The sequence below is a fragment of the Pogonomyrmex barbatus genome, unplaced genomic scaffold (genome assembly GCF_055798465.1).
Source record: "Pogonomyrmex barbatus isolate J1 unplaced genomic scaffold, ASM5579846v1 scaffold3, whole genome shotgun sequence".
In the NCBI taxonomy this organism is placed as follows: domain Eukaryota; kingdom Metazoa; phylum Arthropoda; class Insecta; order Hymenoptera; family Formicidae; genus Pogonomyrmex; species Pogonomyrmex barbatus.
Window position 1 is genome coordinate 4,621,458 of NW_028297127.1, and position 18,180 is coordinate 4,639,637.

Consider the following 18,180-nt stretch of genomic DNA (forward strand, 5'->3'; position numbering starts at 1 on the left):
GACGCGAAGTAGGATATAAATTGGCGGAATTGTCTCGTCTGACGCGGATTTCACCGTGTATAGCATCAACATCAGCATCAACATCACGTAGCGACACGAGACGGGCATGGTAGCTGCCATCTAACGCAGCAAAGCCGACGCAGTTAGGGAACGATACGTGTCGCGAGAGATATCAACGTAATTAAGGAGAAATGATCGTGCTCGTGATGGCCGTAATTTCCGCAGACGGAAATCTCATAAAGATTTAATTAGAGTTAAATCGAATTTTAAAATATGAGAGTTATTCGCAAAAGAGTTTCGGGGAGCACTCTGAAACATAGTTTTTCCCACCTAGTTCCCACATAATTTTTCCCATCTAGTTCCCACATAGTTTTTCCCATCTTCTTCCCACATAGTTTTTCCCATATAGTCCCCACATAGTTTTTTCTATTTGGTTCCCACATAGTTTTTCCCATCTAGTTCCCACATAGTTTTTCCTCTCTACTTCCCACATAGTTTTTCTCATTTAGTGCTCACAGAGTTTTTCCCATCTAAAAAAAAATTTTAAAGCAATGAATTCGAGCAGTCCTGGACACGGTAAACCGGTATCGATCGCGAACGTAACAACGCGCGATGATGAGCGCCTTCGAAACTTCGAGGAAAATTACACGCCATAACAATATGCATTAAGGCTAATGGTTGATACAGGCTTCACATGCGATCTAAAATCACAACGGATACCTTACATATCAGTTTAATGACATTATTCGACCCTCTCAGTGTCGATATTTTTAACTTAATGAAAAATCGTTACGTATTGATGATCCTTATTCAATTTTCGATATCTCAGCCACATTGTTTTTACATACGAATAAAATTTTCTTTAAAAAACAACAGAAAAGAAAAAGCACATTATTATTTATAAATATTAATTAACTCTGAATATTCGGGCAATTCTTTAAATTTGTTATGGAAAATTCGGCAAATATATGATAATATATGACGGTGCTTGTGTTTGTGAATGCACATTTCTGATGTGACAATGATGAATACGAATCCAACTCCGATATACAAACTGCAACAGAAGAGCGTACAGAATTTTTCCGAACGAATAGAGGAATGTCTGCTCTAAATGATGAATTATTAGAAATGTGGGGTTGTGCGAAAGAAAATTAAAATACGTCGTTGTTTGAGGCAAGGCAATGTTGCTGGCGTTACGTCGATGGAACTTTGTGAAACGGCAAACAAAAGCACATTGAATAATCGAGATAAGCCAGGTTAAATCCCGAGAGAACAGCCGAGCCTTACCCGTTGAAGGCGTAAAATATACCGCAAAATATATCAAAATATGAAGCAGCTGATGTGTTCACTATTCTACGTTTTATTCTACGTTCTACCATCCTCCGACTTACGATGATTACGTAGCTAAATCCTCCTGGACGAATAGAATTAACTGCTCGATTATATTCCCAGATATAATTAATTCATTTATGCCGTGCTCACGTGACCCAGAAGCAAAATGTAGCATCCTCCTGAGAGTGGAAATTGGTCCTATATACAGTTTCGTAGAGGAACGTTTTGCCTCGAGTAAGTCAATAAATTCTTCACGTATTTCAATAAATGGAAAAAGCATAATATAAATTCTGTCTAAGAATGTATACTTTAATTATTACAAAGAAAACAAAAAGTGAGCTATCATATAACTTTTTAATCATTTTTAGTCTATAATATACGATATCACATGACAAAATTGGGTTTGGATTCGAATTTAAAACTTAGTTATCAAATATAAAAATCTGGGGAATTATTAAAAAATATGTACTATAAAATAAATATTATATTGGATATTTTTATCGGATTTATACTTTCCTATAATATTTACGTTATTATTTAACACAGAAAAATTATCCACAGATTTTATACAGCAGATAGACATACATAATATATAGATTTTAGATAAAGTATTGTATTTTTGCTTTCTGACAATGTCCGCATAAAAACTCACTAAAGTTATCATAAAAAAATCACGATTAAATTATCGAATCTAATTAACACAACGCAAACTCACGTATTCGAATATCGCGAGTTCTCATCGGCAGTTTTCTCGCATGAAAGCTAGAAAACTGCCTTTCTTTGTTAACGTTCCAATGAAGCTGCAAACTGACTGGCTACAGCCGCGGACACTTTTCTCGCTTGCACTCTGTTAAATATTTAAACAGACGTCGTCCGATGCTCACACAGGTTGTACGTAGCGAGACTGACAAGACCTTTCCCGCGCCACGTAAATTGAGCCCCGAGGGTGTCGTCAAGGTGAAAATTGGAGAGCACGAGCGAAGATGATTCTTCATCTCGGGAAGATACGTTTAGCGAGGCTGTAATTTCTCTGACTTTGTTATTGCAGTAGAAACAAAATAGCGGAGCATCTTGCGCAAGAACGATTAGCTTCCTCATCACATTGGTCATCTCTGTTTATGTAAGTTGAGCAGCTTCTACCTTCATTTTACGTCGGATAAACACATTATTCACGTGAATAACGTATTCCTGAATTGTCTCGGCAGTCTGATTTCTTCTGCGTATTCCTGAATTGTCCTCGGCAGTCTGATTTCGTCTGCAGTTAGGAATTGTCTCTCGCGTGCTCTCTCGCAGACTCGTGTATTCCAAGCACGTGTCACAAACGTTGCACGTTAAGGAAACTTGATCTTGCAAGGAGGAGATCGCGTGAAAATGCAAAATGTAATATGCGTAATTTTTTCAGATACATGTATTCTATTATCTCGAGATCATGCCATGAAATGAAAATGTATCTACAATTTGAAGTGCCTTCAATCATTTCGTATTTGTCGTATCTTTAATTTATCTATCTACCGTTATGCATAAAAGACAAAAAACGATTTGTATAAAATGAGAGAAACAGTGCATGTTGTAATTACCATCTATAATAAATGAAAAATGGTTTTCATTTCGTTGATAAATACTTGGTATTTTATTGTCTTGATTGCGGTAAATATCTCAGAAATTGTTTTATGATTTTTCTATTTATTAATATCGGAGAAATATGTAACAACAACGATATTATTTTTTTATATATTTTTATATATTTCGATAAATTAAAATATTGTATTCAAATAATATTTTTTGTTTTTTAGTAACATTGCAATTATATATTGTTCACAATTAATTATACAGACGTTCCTCAGTATTGTAATGCAATCATATTTATCTCAATAATTGTTGATAAGTGAAATTCCGGCGTAATAAATGTATCAAAACATTTTGAAGATATTGAATGTTTTAGAGAACGCAAATGAAATAACACACGATAAAAAAAACTGACATAACAAAGCTGATAAATGTTTTATGGAAATCGCAGATGAAAAATTGAAGCACACACGATCGCCAGGTCCGGCACATAGACTCGTCCAGAACTTTTTAATTAACACTATACGGCGACATTATTTATCGCGTCGGATCCAAGAGGACCCCTATGGTTTCATCACATTATATACACACGCGCAGAGTTAACATGGCGCATGCGTCTCGGTCAAATGAGAATTCACTTCCGCCTCATTTATCTGAATAATAGAACATGCGCGATATAAGTTACGTCCCGTTCGCTATAATTGCGGCGCAAACAGTGTATCTTCCTCAGAGCGCCAATATAGCGCTGTTTATAATTCGGCCGCTGTGATATTGATCGATATTATGTTGATGTGTACTTTTTTGTTTTCAATGCAATTTCAATACACAATTACGCCGTCGGAGCTTGCGACAATCAATAGGAGAAGAGAAAGGGAAAGAAAAAAAAACAGCTCGTGTCTCATCCCATTTTAATACGTGTCTTATCTTGTAATTTCATCATCACCCTTCTTTTATTAGGAAAACTATTTGGACTAGAACTTTTAAACAAGCCATTCCAAAAATTCGTATCTTTAAATAGTGTGGCAAACTTTAGATTGAATGAGAATTGAATTAAAATTATGAATTTTACTTGTTACATTTTCCAACTGTTATTTATTTTTAGCTTACTCTAAATCGAGTGAGAAGTTGAAATTCACTTAGCAACTGATCAATATAATTTTTTTGCTCGTTTTAATAAAATTATTATCTAAAATTATTTGATTTATTAATACATTTCTTGCTCAGAATTAATCAATCTTTTTCGGTAGAACTCAGAAGACTTAGAAGAATTCGATACTTTTTTTTTTTATTTATTTTTTTTTCCTTTGTTTTAACCGTGATTCGACGTCGTTTTCATTCGTATTCTTCCACAAATTACAAGAATCGGGAAATAAATATCGGCTTACGCGCAGGCATCGCGAGATTGCTCGTTGTCTGGTCAGCCGCAAAATGTATCATATACGATATTGGTCTCGGGTTGGTTTCATTTTCAGATTAGTTTTAAAGTACTTCGCGTGCACGGAGGGTAGACCGAAGCGCGACCGAAAGGATGGGGAAAAGAGAGGAAAAGAGATAAAGGCGGGTCGCGGTAGCGCGAAACCCAGAGAAAAGGAGTAAACGGCGAAACCGCCGCAGCTGCGGCGTCGACGGTGGCGGCGGTGGCGGTGGTTGCGATTCGTCGACGAGATACGTTGCTTTGCTCCATGGATTAAAAAACATTCGTGCTTTTTCATGCGCCACTATCTGCGCGCGACAATAAACGATGAAATATGTAGCCCAGCATGGTTCTTTAAAACCTAGTCCGTACTATGGTAAATTATCCAAGCGCGAATCGCGTTTGCCGTGCGCGAGACAACCAGTCACGTGCAAGATCGATATAAGTTTGTTATTTTTTTTTTTCAGACTGCCTCGCGAACCATAAAAATATACTTTTTCATGAGATTGGTTGATGGTTCAGGGCGATTTATGGTATGCTTTGATATTTCAAGAACGTTGCTCGCATGTTAAAGGTCAATGCGTATTGTTAGTCGCGTAATATTATAGAAAATTACGAAGGAAAAAAAAGAATCGGGGAATGTTATACAAAGAATATTTCAAATATCTTTTTTAATAAATCTCTTGTGTACATAATGTACTTGTCTTATGAAATCTTTGTTTTTTATTAAATCTTTTGTTTAGAAAATTAGATATATATGATTTGTTTCTACATTTTGAATAGTTATTAACGAAATTTAATATGTGCATGTTGATGCTTAATATTATTTAATATCTACGTTATATATCAATTCCACTGATCCATATTTACCACGTGCAAATAGCGACACGTGAAAAGTTATATAACTCGATTGTGTACCTAGGTGTAAAAATAAACGTCCATGTGCGTAGAGTATCTAGATGTTACATGACACTGCACGAGACTCGTGTACTCTTTCTTCTGACTCTTTTATTTACTCGCTTCCACTATATATCGCGATATTACGGGAACGACAAGTTTTGCTGGTCGAAGAACTCTCATGACAAAACTTCATAGAAATGGAAAGAATCATATTGATAAAAATTATTGACGTGAAGAATACGATTTAGATATCAACATATACAAACGTTTTACGAGTGTATGTTTGCGTATGGATAAAAGAACAGGATAATCAACGTTAGCATTAAAATATTTCACATCTCTAGTAATGAAAACGAAAGTACTTGAAATTGTTTGCGCCACAGCCGCGCTTTAGAATAGACTCATTTCTCTTTGTGCGAATATTATTTATTTTCCTTTGTAAGTAACCAATTAAAATATTTCGCTAAATTGAAGGAGATGAAAATACTTCGTACAAATGCGCTCTTCAAAAGAAAGCTGCAGCGATTTTTTTCTCTTCAGGACAAAGAGTCTTCATCGCGCAGTTCTGCATATCCAAACATTATTATGGAACATCGTTATTATTATGGAACATCGTTTTATTATCTGGTACTTATTTACTCTCCAAATTTCTTTTATAACCGCGATGAATGCGAATGTACTCCTTTCTCGCGACTCTGTTACTGCTGTGCGTTTTAACGTAAAAATATATTAATGAAGTTGCATCAATGTACGATTATTAATGAGAAATATTTGTGTGCAAGATTGTAAATTGTTTAATAATCACAGATACACACATACAAACACACCCATACGATTCAATTTTTTCAAGCATTTTACAAAGTTGTAATATTGGCATAATCGCATTTACGTTGGTACTTGAAGATAAAGCATCATAGTAATTTAAGTTACCATCTTGGATCTATGTTAATCCACCTCTACATCGTCGGATCGTACTAAGATCGTGCACGCCGCGTACTGTGTCCTAATTAGTCTTAAATTGACTGTTATGCCACACCATCGTGTACTATAGTAATCTGACATTAATGCATCTGCTTAATGGGCTTGGTCCGGATCCATTTTGAGCAAATATCTCAAAATATCTCATCGCGGTTTTCATCAATACTTTCACGAACATAAATTGCTCGAATAAAAGAGAAAGAACCGATTAAATGGATTAAAAACGAACAGAATTAATGGGAATCTTTCTCTTCTTTCTCTTTCTTTTTTCTTCTTGTTTGATGGCTTTATTATGCTTCATTTATCAACGATAAAAAATAGATTCTAACAAATGATGCTTAAAATTTTCTATCAGTTTTTTATAAATTTTTCTAAAAATTTATTTATCTATTAATGTTATTGTTATTTGAAATAATGAAGTAGAACAAATAAATAAATTTACAATTTCGAAAAAAAGGTAAAACTTTATTTAGAAAATATAAAAAGAGTATCATTAAAAAGACCTATTTGCAATAGTTACTCTTTCTGTGTATTTTGTATGCATACGCATTTCTAATTAAGTATACTAAAATAATTATAGATAATTGTGCAGAAAATACAGTTACACAAGCTTTAATTAAACATCAATAACATATTACGTATTAAATAATTGTGTAAGATTTAATTATAGATAACCCATGCAATCGCATTATATCAAACTCTTTAATTAGTTGCTTTAATTTTTCACATATCTGTTGTTTTTTACATATTTTTATATGAGATTGCCAAGCGAATAACTATATTAAATTTTCAATCATTCTTGTAAATAAATAAACACGTATATCTAATTTTTTCCTATTGTTAACGAATAAAGTTGTATCTATTTGATTGTATCGATACGTAGCATGACAAATTGATATCGCTACAAGTACAGAACAATCGAAACTTTTGTTTGAATAGCTTGGAGTAACTTCAGATTTCCTAGTATCTACGAACAATACGACTTTTTCGCAGAGGAAAAATCGGTTCAATTCTCTACGATGCATTATCCTACAAAGAGTTTTGCTTACAAGTAGCCCCCGGAAGAAAAGGTCTACTTCCTGTAACTTATAGAAGCACTTTATAATACCTACGGTGCGATCTAAGTTACACGCGTAATATTGCCAGAACAATACAAATATTTTTATAAAAGTTTATATTAAGTTAATAAATTCATGATACATGATTTATAACATACAAAAGAACATATATATATATATATATATATATATATATATATATATACATATATATTATATGTCTATATATAATGCATACTAACATTTTACAAAATTGATAAATAATCGCTTTCAGTTCTCATTTTAAGATATAACCATAATAATATTTTACAGAGTAAATTAATAATTTTATTTTCAATGGTGCATATTCATTATTATCGCTGAATTATTAATAAAGTAATTTATATTAATAATTTTTTGAGTGATAAGAAAACAGCATTAGCATCGATGTTATGAAAAATAAAACAGCATTGATATTATAATAAATCAATATATATTATTCATATTTTATATATATATATCATATATATTAATTGTAAAAATTTTTTATATGACTTTAATAGAAATATTTTCAATAAAATGTCGGATGTTATGGATAAGGAATTAAAAAGAAAGAAATATAATTATAATTAAAATATATACTATTTATTTATTATATGTCTTTGATTTTTAGAAAATTGATCTTTTGCTAAAGAAGTGTGTTTTGTTTTCGAATTCTTGATCTCTGTAACTTGAGATAAGCAGAGATAAGAGAAATTGTCACGTTACAAGTTAGTTATATATTCAGCGATATTAGATGTATATTAATTGATGTTAAATCAGCCGAAAGAAAGACAAGCAAACGTATAATACGTATATAATACGGCGTCACAAAGTACGTGTTTCGCGCGTAGATTCCTTTCGGCAATCCGATCTTCGCGGAACTCATAGAGTGAACGCTGTTCATCCATTAATTTTGCCGCATATATACGTTCCACAGAGCTTTAACTCTGCGAAATATATTCCACGTCAGTTCGCGTATACACTTGGGAGGACCAGAGCAAAATCAGAGAGTTGCAACGTCGGTATTCCGACGAGTTTACGCGGACAAACGCAATTGTAATAAAATCTCTATGACTGCTGCTCGACAGTCGACGAACTCGTTCTCGATTATTGTTTCTAGAATTTTGTTCATTACGTATGACAATATCATCTGCCGATCCACAATATCAAAGTACACGTGTTCGATGTTCCATTACAATTCCTTCCACTTCGATTAACGTTAGTTAATTAACATGGCGTTTAATGTAAAATCACTACATGTTTCGATGTATGAGATCTGTACTCGTGTAGTTTGTAATGGACACGAATTTAGAAACAGATGATTTATCATGCTTCCTACAAGTATATTACACAATATTTCACAAAACTGGAATTTGCAAAAAAATAGGTGATGTACGATAGATGATAAATTATATTTTTTATAATCATAAAAATTTCACGCAAAACAAAAGAATTGTAAGCCGGACATTGTTCGATTTCGTGTAGAATTTCCAATATCGAGTCGCAAAAGAGCCGTTCAATCTTTTTTTCATATCCACTGCTAAAATAAAAAAACTTCTCGGTGCTTCATACACGAAATTAAATTTTTTCCAAAGCACCACGTAGATAACAAAAAATTCCAGTACTTGCATATTTACGTTCATAAATTTTTCGCGTAAATAGGGATTGCATCGTGGTTTAATATGCATGCATTGCGGTTTCATTGTTCTTTTGACACTCTTGTCCTTATTGCAATTCTAAAATATGCATAACATTGCATCTGTAGTTTTTGCAATTCAACGAATATTATTTTCGTATTATTTACAAAACTATTATAAGTTTATATATTGTTCGACTGCACCGAATTAAATTTGTTATTACAAAGAAATACAACCTCAAAGCATATTATATGTATAGATATAAAATATTGAATAGATTGAATAATTCCGATTGTTATTCTTCAATTACTAATCAAAAAGAGAGAATAGAATCTTATTTAAAATATTTTATAATAAAGCAATTTTCTTCAAATGCAAAATGAAAAAGTAATGTAAAATTAAACATATTAATATTTAATTTAAATATTTTTATTTAATTTTTCGAAATTTAGTGGCAATTATAACATATACATATGTATGTCATGTCTTTACAAAATCTTATTTTCTCTGTTTCAACATTGTAAAAATATTTTATTATTTTTATTTTTTTATATTTTACAAGCGACATTTTACCAATAGAGATTTTAAAATATGTAATTGTCTAAAATTTTTCATAAATGATTTGCTATAATTATAAAAAGATATTCGATTGCTATACATTTTCCTACAATTTATTTTATTTCTCGAATTCTTCGACCATGAAAGTGTATTCGTTTATCAATGAAGAATAGATGCACAAAACGACCATTCCGTGAAGATTTCATTTTCTAGTTCGCCGGACTGATACCTTCAGTCGTTCTTATCGTATTGCTCTATTTTGTCCTTCGAATCCTGATAGGAAATATTCCTGATCGTATTCCTGATAGAAACAACGAGTAACGGAGAGGAAAAAGATGAGCGCATGGGTACATAATAGAAATGCTTGTAACTCTTTGTACTTTTTCAGCTTGAATTATTTATGAATACTAGATAAACATTAATTTAGTGTGCATATAATTCTAAGTACGATTATTTTTTATGTTATTTTAATGCAATATATATATATATATATATATATATCAATATCATGTTAAAAGATATATATATATCTTTTGACATGATATTTTTATTTATGTTTCTACTAATTATTTTGCAACTGTGTATATCATCGCAAATAAATTTTATGTGTCGCAAAAGCCACACCCTGTGTCACGCATCCTAACCATAATTTTTTGTAGTGTGTAAAAACATTTACATTTATATGTTATTTTTAGACTTAATAATGATAAAAAAATTATCGAAATCATACTGTTTACATTTAAAATATTTATTATTTAAACTAATTTTGATATCAATTCCAATAATAATTTTTCTAACGTTAACAATAAAAAAGAAACAATACAATAACAATACAATAATAATCAATTGCAATTAATGAAAGTATATATTTATATATCATATATAAAATTGAAAAAACAAAGAGTTATAAAAATTATATAATTTTATCTGCTTGTGGCATTTGTGTAATTTATTCATTGGAGAAAATTTTTTTATGTAGTTTATGTATTACAAAAAATGTTATGAAAATGTTATATTTTGCTGAAATGTTACATTTCGTATGTAGTATATATGTGTAGTATATACATATATATTACATACGAAATGTAACATTTCAGCGAAATATAACATTTTCATAACATTTTTTATAATGTAGTTTTGTGATGTGTGTGTATATATATATATATATATATATATACACATCACAATCAACGTGCAAACTATTTCCTATGTTTTACATTTTTAACTCTTCACGAATATGTAAAGCAGAACTGTGCGTTGTAACAATGTGTTTATCTCGTTCGAATTCGCGATCGTGTATTATTTTATACGTGGCGAAATATTTACTCACCGGATGTTACGGGCGTTTCTCGTTTAATAGAATTCTGCCAGTTGAGCTTACATTCTGTATGGTACGTACCTGCAATGAAAAGGATTGCACAAATGGAATCAACGAATATACAATACAACAATACAACGCGCATTATTTTAAAGCGTCAATTAAAAACTCGTCTGGTGGAAAGAAGTACAATACCAGTGTAAATGTATATCGAAGGTCAGAAATATTTTAAAATAAACTTTTAAGGAAAAATATTTGAAAATAATTATTTGGCATAATACTTTCAAGTAATTATATCTATAGAAAATGTCTATATAATTTACTTTGAATTTAGCGCAATTTCTAACTTAAAATTATTTGTATTATTAAAACCGTTTATTCTATATTATTTATTTTAGGAATTATAAATGAGGAATTATAAATGAATTATTAGGAATTATAAATGAGTTATAGAAGAGTTTTAATTTATAATTTAATAGGCGCAGCAGTCGTTGATTGGCTTGCAAGAACATATTCATATAAGTGTTGCCATTGGTTTTAACATAATTGTACACTTGTTGAAGTGTAGAGATTTTGTGATATCTCGGAATAATATACATCTAATTTTAATTAGACGATTGGCGGGATGTAACTACTCGTCGAGATTTGCTTCGGACAAACGGATGATTATTATTGGTGTCTCTCGGTGTTTCGTGATGAGATATGAACATTCACCGCACCCTCTCTAACCCACACAATTACAGTTTCGCGTGAAACATAATGTAATATAAGCGTATCAGTATACAATCGAGAACACGTATTTGCATGTTTAGAGACAGAGAGCTCATACAGGATGTTTTTACGAAGCGTATAATACGGAAATATTTCCTACAAAGTTTAAATTTTTTCTTAAAACTCCGAGAATTTAAGTTTAAATTATGTAACATGCGAGATCATAAATATAATATGAAAAAAGCTTTTACTCGAAAAATATAATGGAGCTAAAATTACTAAGTATTATTATTGCTACTTTATACATTTTGATATATATTTTATTATAATAATTTAGATATATACGAGACATTTCTCTTCATATATCTGAACATTTGTTTCTCTTTGAAAAATAAATTTAAAAAAAATGTATTGCGTATTATTAAAATTTCTTTTGCGATACATAAAAAAGATATACATAAGAGATACATAAAATAGATATGTTATTAAAAAGATACCGTCTAGCGACATAATAATGCTATACTCTTTTGATGCTGAAAGTAAAAAACTCAAATAAACATTTTATTTTAAATTCACCTTTTTGCACAAAAGTAAATGGATGTACAAATTTTAATGAACAATCGGTTAACGGCATCGTTTATTTTAAGAATTTTTATTTCCCAAGTATGCTTTTCAAGAGACGAGAGAGATACGCTTGGAGATACGAAACTGTAAACTGCGTTCCTGAAGTCACAAAATTTTAATTCAAAGGCTGATCTCAAATCGTTCATCCAACTGGAAGAATCCAGTTTCTGTAAAATAAAATCATCAAATCACAGATATTTTATTTCTGCTCGAAATATCAGTGTTTACTATGGATTGTTGAAATGCTCGCTCGATCTAAACTACAATGTCACAAAATAAAACATTATTGTGGAAAATTATTTTTCTTTTCTCCTGAAAATAGATTTTCTTATATATATCATATTTTTCCGGAGCAAAAATTGTTATTTCATATTTATTATATGTTCTATGTTATGTGTTCTATATAAATATCTTTATACTTTGTCAGTAAAATAAAATTAATAATTAAAGGCTACTCATTTTCTAATCTATTATCAGCAATAAAAATTAATCGAAATCGTATTTCATACATTAGAAAGAAAGAATTACGAGTATACCGCTATAATTGATACGTTCTATCTCGAAAAGGTAAATGCCTGCATTATTCATATAGAATTATGCTTTATTTCTGCGATTGCAAGTAACATCATGATTAAAACTACTTTCATCTCCTGTTTTGCATATTATCACGTTTACATTTTAACGCCGCTTGCATGACAGCACGGAATTTCTTGTTATGCTTTTATGCGTTAAATGCTGTGATTCTAATTATTCATACATCAAGATGCATCGCGGTAAAAATGCATTGAAATATATGTTCGCGACCTATTTTCACGTCAAAAGTATCGAAGGAAAGAATCTACTTTAGGACTCCAAAGAGGTTCTCCTCGTCGATTGATTCCATCTTTGAAGTTTCGTGAATAAGAAAATTCGATTCAAAGACATGCCATTTCTCTAACGGAACATTATTATTTTTTTTACAAATTTAAATAGATTTTTCAAAAGACAGATAAACGATTTTCTGTGTATTCTCGAAAATAAAAATATATAGAATATTTATAGAACATTTCACAGTTATACTCATTCACGCTCTAATTGTTATGAGCATGTGAATGCTACAAAATTAGGAAACTCTGTGATAAATCTCTTAGAACGGTCGCACTAAATGTAGTCTCCGCTTTCCGTGCAAGCAAGTTATACTGTCACACGTAAAATTATTACCGGACATTACTCCTTGTAAACAATACCGTGCCGACACAAGTAAAAATTACTGCACGACATGCATTTTACAAAATTGAGTTATAACGTAAAAATATACAAAATTGAGTTGTAACATAAAAATGTACTATTAAGTATAGTAACATTTTAATCAACACATTTTAGGATTTAAATTTTTATTTCGAATTATTTTCTTTTTACATATTATTATTGCTTTGAACTAGTAATTGTAAAAGCAATATCAGCACTTTCTCACACTTTTCTATAATAGAACATAGAAAGAAACAAAAAAAAATGTAACTATATAATTATGATAAAAAATGAATAAATAATTTTTTGAAAATTAAAATTGTATGTTGTAAATTCTATTTTTACATGTAAGTTATAATAAATATAAAATAAAATAAACATAATAGATTCTATTTCTAATAATTTTCTATGATAATCATTTTAATTAGTTAACAAATTGCTTAGTACAATATCCTATAATTTAGTTAGTTTAATATCCTTATATACATAAAAACGAGAATATATAAAAAAATATTAATATTAGTAAGAAAATTGACATAAAGTTATGAGAATATTGATCGCTATTGAAAACAAGATACATAGATGTTCAATCAAACAAAACCAATCAACCGGAATACGGCAAACCCATTTTGATGAGTACTCATTTTGACGTAATGCACATAGATCCTGAGGGCTCTTGTTAGAGCTATCCGTTTTAGACAGGATAAAGGATGGATGCAGACGGTGCTTGATAGCGCAGATTCAAAGGTGGTTCGTGACAATCGGACTGCACGGTTGGAAAAGTGGCAGTCAGGATTACGACGAAGGAGAAGTATCCGTTGCCATAGAAGGCTATACCCCTAAGCGAGACGTACAAAACACCTGTAGCACTGTGTAAGCTTTTACCCCGTGGCTACGTTCATGCTTCGCTATCTTTCTGGGTCAGTAGTACTCTCACGTATCGATGGAAAAACGTGTACCTTGAAACAGCAGCCCGAAGGAGTCAGCTTCACGGAGCGGAGGTCAGCCTTGGAATTTCAGTAGTAGTATGTGTTTCAAGTAGGACAGTAGTCGAGCCAACTCGTTGGTTCCAACGATAGACGGTAAGTGGCACTCATTCGTTCAAATGAATCTGAACGGTGATATTGGATAACGCGTTACCAAGTTCTGTCTCTTTTACAATTTAAATATGAAAAAAAAGAAAATCCATGTAAGCCTCTTTTTGGGTCAGATCATCGTGCGCCAAAAGGCAACCGACGCGATTGTTTTTAATCAATTTTAAATATACGTCTAAAGGATAAAGATTAAATTTCGTCTTACATGATGTATTATATAATATATTATGTTGTATCAATAAATTGATGGATAAGTTTTATTAATAATTGAAAATTTGTTTGTTGGAATAAGAAAATGCAATACTTGCTTATAAAAATATTTAAATATTTAAAATAATTCAATAATTTCAAAACTCGTTTTAGTGCAAAATTATTTAACACTTATCTTAGAGAAAGTCATTTCGCGGATTTCAATCTCTGCAAAAAAGTTACGGAAAACCGCGGAATGATTGGTCTTAGCAACTTTATGTAATTTTACGCTTTAAAAGACAGCTCGCGGAAATGCAAGATAAATCGATTTAGCTGCTGCAGATTACGAGGAGAAAAGTCTTTTCACGGATATCAAGAAAGATTGCGATGAATTTCATTCAAAGTAGAATAAAAGGAAATTTGTCCAAAGAAAAATCTGCATAATGTTTGCTAATGCTATGAGAAATATTAAAAAATGCGTCTATTGCGTCACATATGTAAAAAGATCATTATTTTGAAGTAATAATAGTTTGCAAAGAAAAATGATATTTATTCCTTGAAAGTTCATGATAATAGGATAATATTAGTAGATATTCTCCAGTGATTTCAGATCGATCATAGACAATTTTATTCTGGGGATAGTAACGTGTTCCCATCGAGTAAGTGTATTCGTGTAGGCGGATAGCACATCAAGAAGATCACGTAATATGACACGGGTAAGAAGAATTATTGACGTGTTACGATCAAAATTCTGAAGTCGAAACTTCTCTTAACATTTAGGTCAAAAATAATGCGGAAGACTATACCTGCAATAAAAATGTAGCCTGCGTTCCTTCCGATTCATATATAATGCATTCGCATATCTCTCTTCGAAAATATGAGAATTATAAAATATAGATAAGAATAGATATATAAAAATAGAAATTGTTTGCAATACGGATATGCAATATATTTTTATATTCTAACATAAAAAAACACATAAAAGATTTTATTAGATTAATATTGTAAATATTATCTTTAGATTTTTACCATCAGTAGACTTCAAATCTTTATTGAATTTTTTAATTCTTGCTCTTAACTTTCTATTTTTTTTTGTTTTACATTTGCATTTTACGATTTTCATTTATAATAATAATTTTCTCGTTTTTTCTGTAAAAAGCAAAAGATTGTTTTGTTTTAAATAAAAGAGGTAAAAAGTATAAAAGTATTAGAAGAATTTACATAATTATGAACAATATATTTAACAACATATTACATAAATCTATAATAATATATATTGTAAATATGTTATGCAATAAATCGTATTATTTTTATTATGATTAAATTTTAATTCCATATTTTTAGTAAAATAATATTATTCCATTTAACGTGTTCAGTTACGTTTAAGCTCTGACGTATTCGAAAGCTTAATTCTATCAAAGGATTGCTATCTTACACACTAATTTCTGAGCAACGTGTTTCGTACATGTGTAGTTGCAGGTGTAGTAATAGATCTTCCAGGTCTTTCCGCCAGTCGAGAAAATCACACGGGCGACGTGAAGTAATGCGATTTTGGCGAACAGGAGATCTGATGCAGTAGCTTTTCGCGATTCTGGATCCTCACGGGAGTCCAGGAATTTATAAGAAACTGCGAATCGAGTAAATCGTATTGGAGCAAGAAAGTAGAAATATATTGCCTAGTTTTCAACAAATGCATTCTCAATGTTCGAAACAAAACCGGTTGTGTTCTATACGCGTGTGCTATAATAGATAAAAATCCATCACAAATTTCTGAGAATTAGCGATTTTATCTTCTTTAATATTAAACACATATAAGAAAATTACTCCAATTTTGGTATTCTCTTGTAAGGTTTCATTCCAAATATATTTCTTTGAGATATTTCAGACTACATAAATCTAATAAAAAATATCTATTCAGACCCGAAGATAATTCAAAATAATAGATAAAACAATAAGACAAAATAATAGATAAATAACAATAATACAATAATCATACAATAACAATATTTAAAATAAAATTATATTATCACATATGAAATGACATGCAAGAAAATATTGAATAATGATAAAATATTAATCGCCAAACATATATAAAAGTATGTTTATAACATTATTTACAGTAAATTGTATGTGAATTTCTTTTATGTATATAAAATATTATTTTATTATCTGTATATCAACCATTTTAATGCAAAAATGTAGGGCAAAACTACTCAGATAAATACAAATATTTATTCGAGCAATTTTGCCTGATGAAAGTAGTAAAGAAAAATATTGGCAGGTTTACTTTAAAAATTTTAATTGAAATTGATCAAATATGTTCTTTTTTTATGAAATATCCTTGACAGAAAACAGAAACTATCCAGAAATCATCCTGTTTGAAACTACATTTTTATCTAGAGGAGTTGTAGTTGTAATTGATGCTTCCGCGCGCTCTGGAAGATGAGGCATGCTCGTTGCAACAACAGCACGTATAGACTTAGAACGTAGAAGTTGATGCGCTTGAAACAGAACTTTAATATTATTATTAATATATCAGCAAGACAAACAAAAGCATTGTAAAATAAACACAATGTTACTGTTCACAATGCATCGAAATTTATTTATTATACAAAGACTAAATGAAATATTCTTTGAGAATAACTTTATTAAATTTTAAATAATAATTATATATACTTTTTATTAAAACTACATTTTTATACATGTGTACTTTTCTTTGATGCAAAAGACCGAAAGGGTATTCTCTTATACAAGAGAAACATTACATAGTTATTTAGAAATATTAATTAAATCTATTTAATAAATTAAAAAAAATATTATTTTAAATAAAGTAAAAGATGATAGACTTTAAAGGAGAAACTCCAAATATTGACTGAAAAATTCCGACAAACAATATGTCCGCCAGCAAAAGTAATTTAATCAAAGTATTTAGATGACAAATATGTATTTCCATCTCAAGTGTTTATTGGACTTCATGCTTGCAATTACAGCTTTATTTTCATCGAGGAGTATGCATCACTTTATAGCTATCTCTTAATATGAAAGAAACTTCCATCAAGTTTTAATTGAATCTAATACAAGAAGTAAAGTTGAGTCTCAGTTAACTGGCTTTTCCGTACGCAAGATGAAGTTACAGAAATTGGCAAGTCCAATCTGCATACGTAGTAAACCACAGCGAGTAAAACTTGCATCGTGCATTTATTTCGCTCAACTTACGGATGACAAATTGCTTAATGCAATTTTTAAAATATGATTTTCATGCATTAATTACACGGAAAATACCCAACCGTCATATTCAGTTTTCTGATAGATATATAAATATATTCCGTTTAATTTATTAGGAAAATATGATTATTAAACCGAAAAGACTAAAAGACTAAAAGTCTTCAAGCTGACGTATTCGCTGATGTGTTTTTATAACCCTGAAGTAGTTTGAAAAATGTAAAAGATATAATACACTTAGTGCAACTTCGACATCGGTTATACCGGATGGAAATCCTGCTAGATTTTCGTGTTCCCCGCTGTATACCAATGCGCTTCTAAATCCTTGGAT

The 18,180-nt window shown here is 30.6% G+C and overlaps 1 protein-coding gene across 2 annotated transcripts in view; it reads right to left on the reverse strand.

The window, feature by feature from the left end:
* The window catches only part of LOC105423313 (uncharacterized), a 95,821-nt gene that overhangs the window by 32,732 nt on the left and 44,909 nt on the right, over window positions 1-18,180 (reverse strand). Inside the window, exon 2 of one of the 2 annotated variants that reach the window (XM_089080508.1) lies at window positions 10,795-10,863. The exons of the other annotated variant lie outside the window; for it this stretch is intronic. The gene's annotated coding sequence lies outside the window, so the exon portion shown is untranslated. The remainder of the gene's footprint in view (window positions 1-10,794; window positions 10,864-18,180) is intronic. 2 annotated transcript variants of the gene reach the window in all.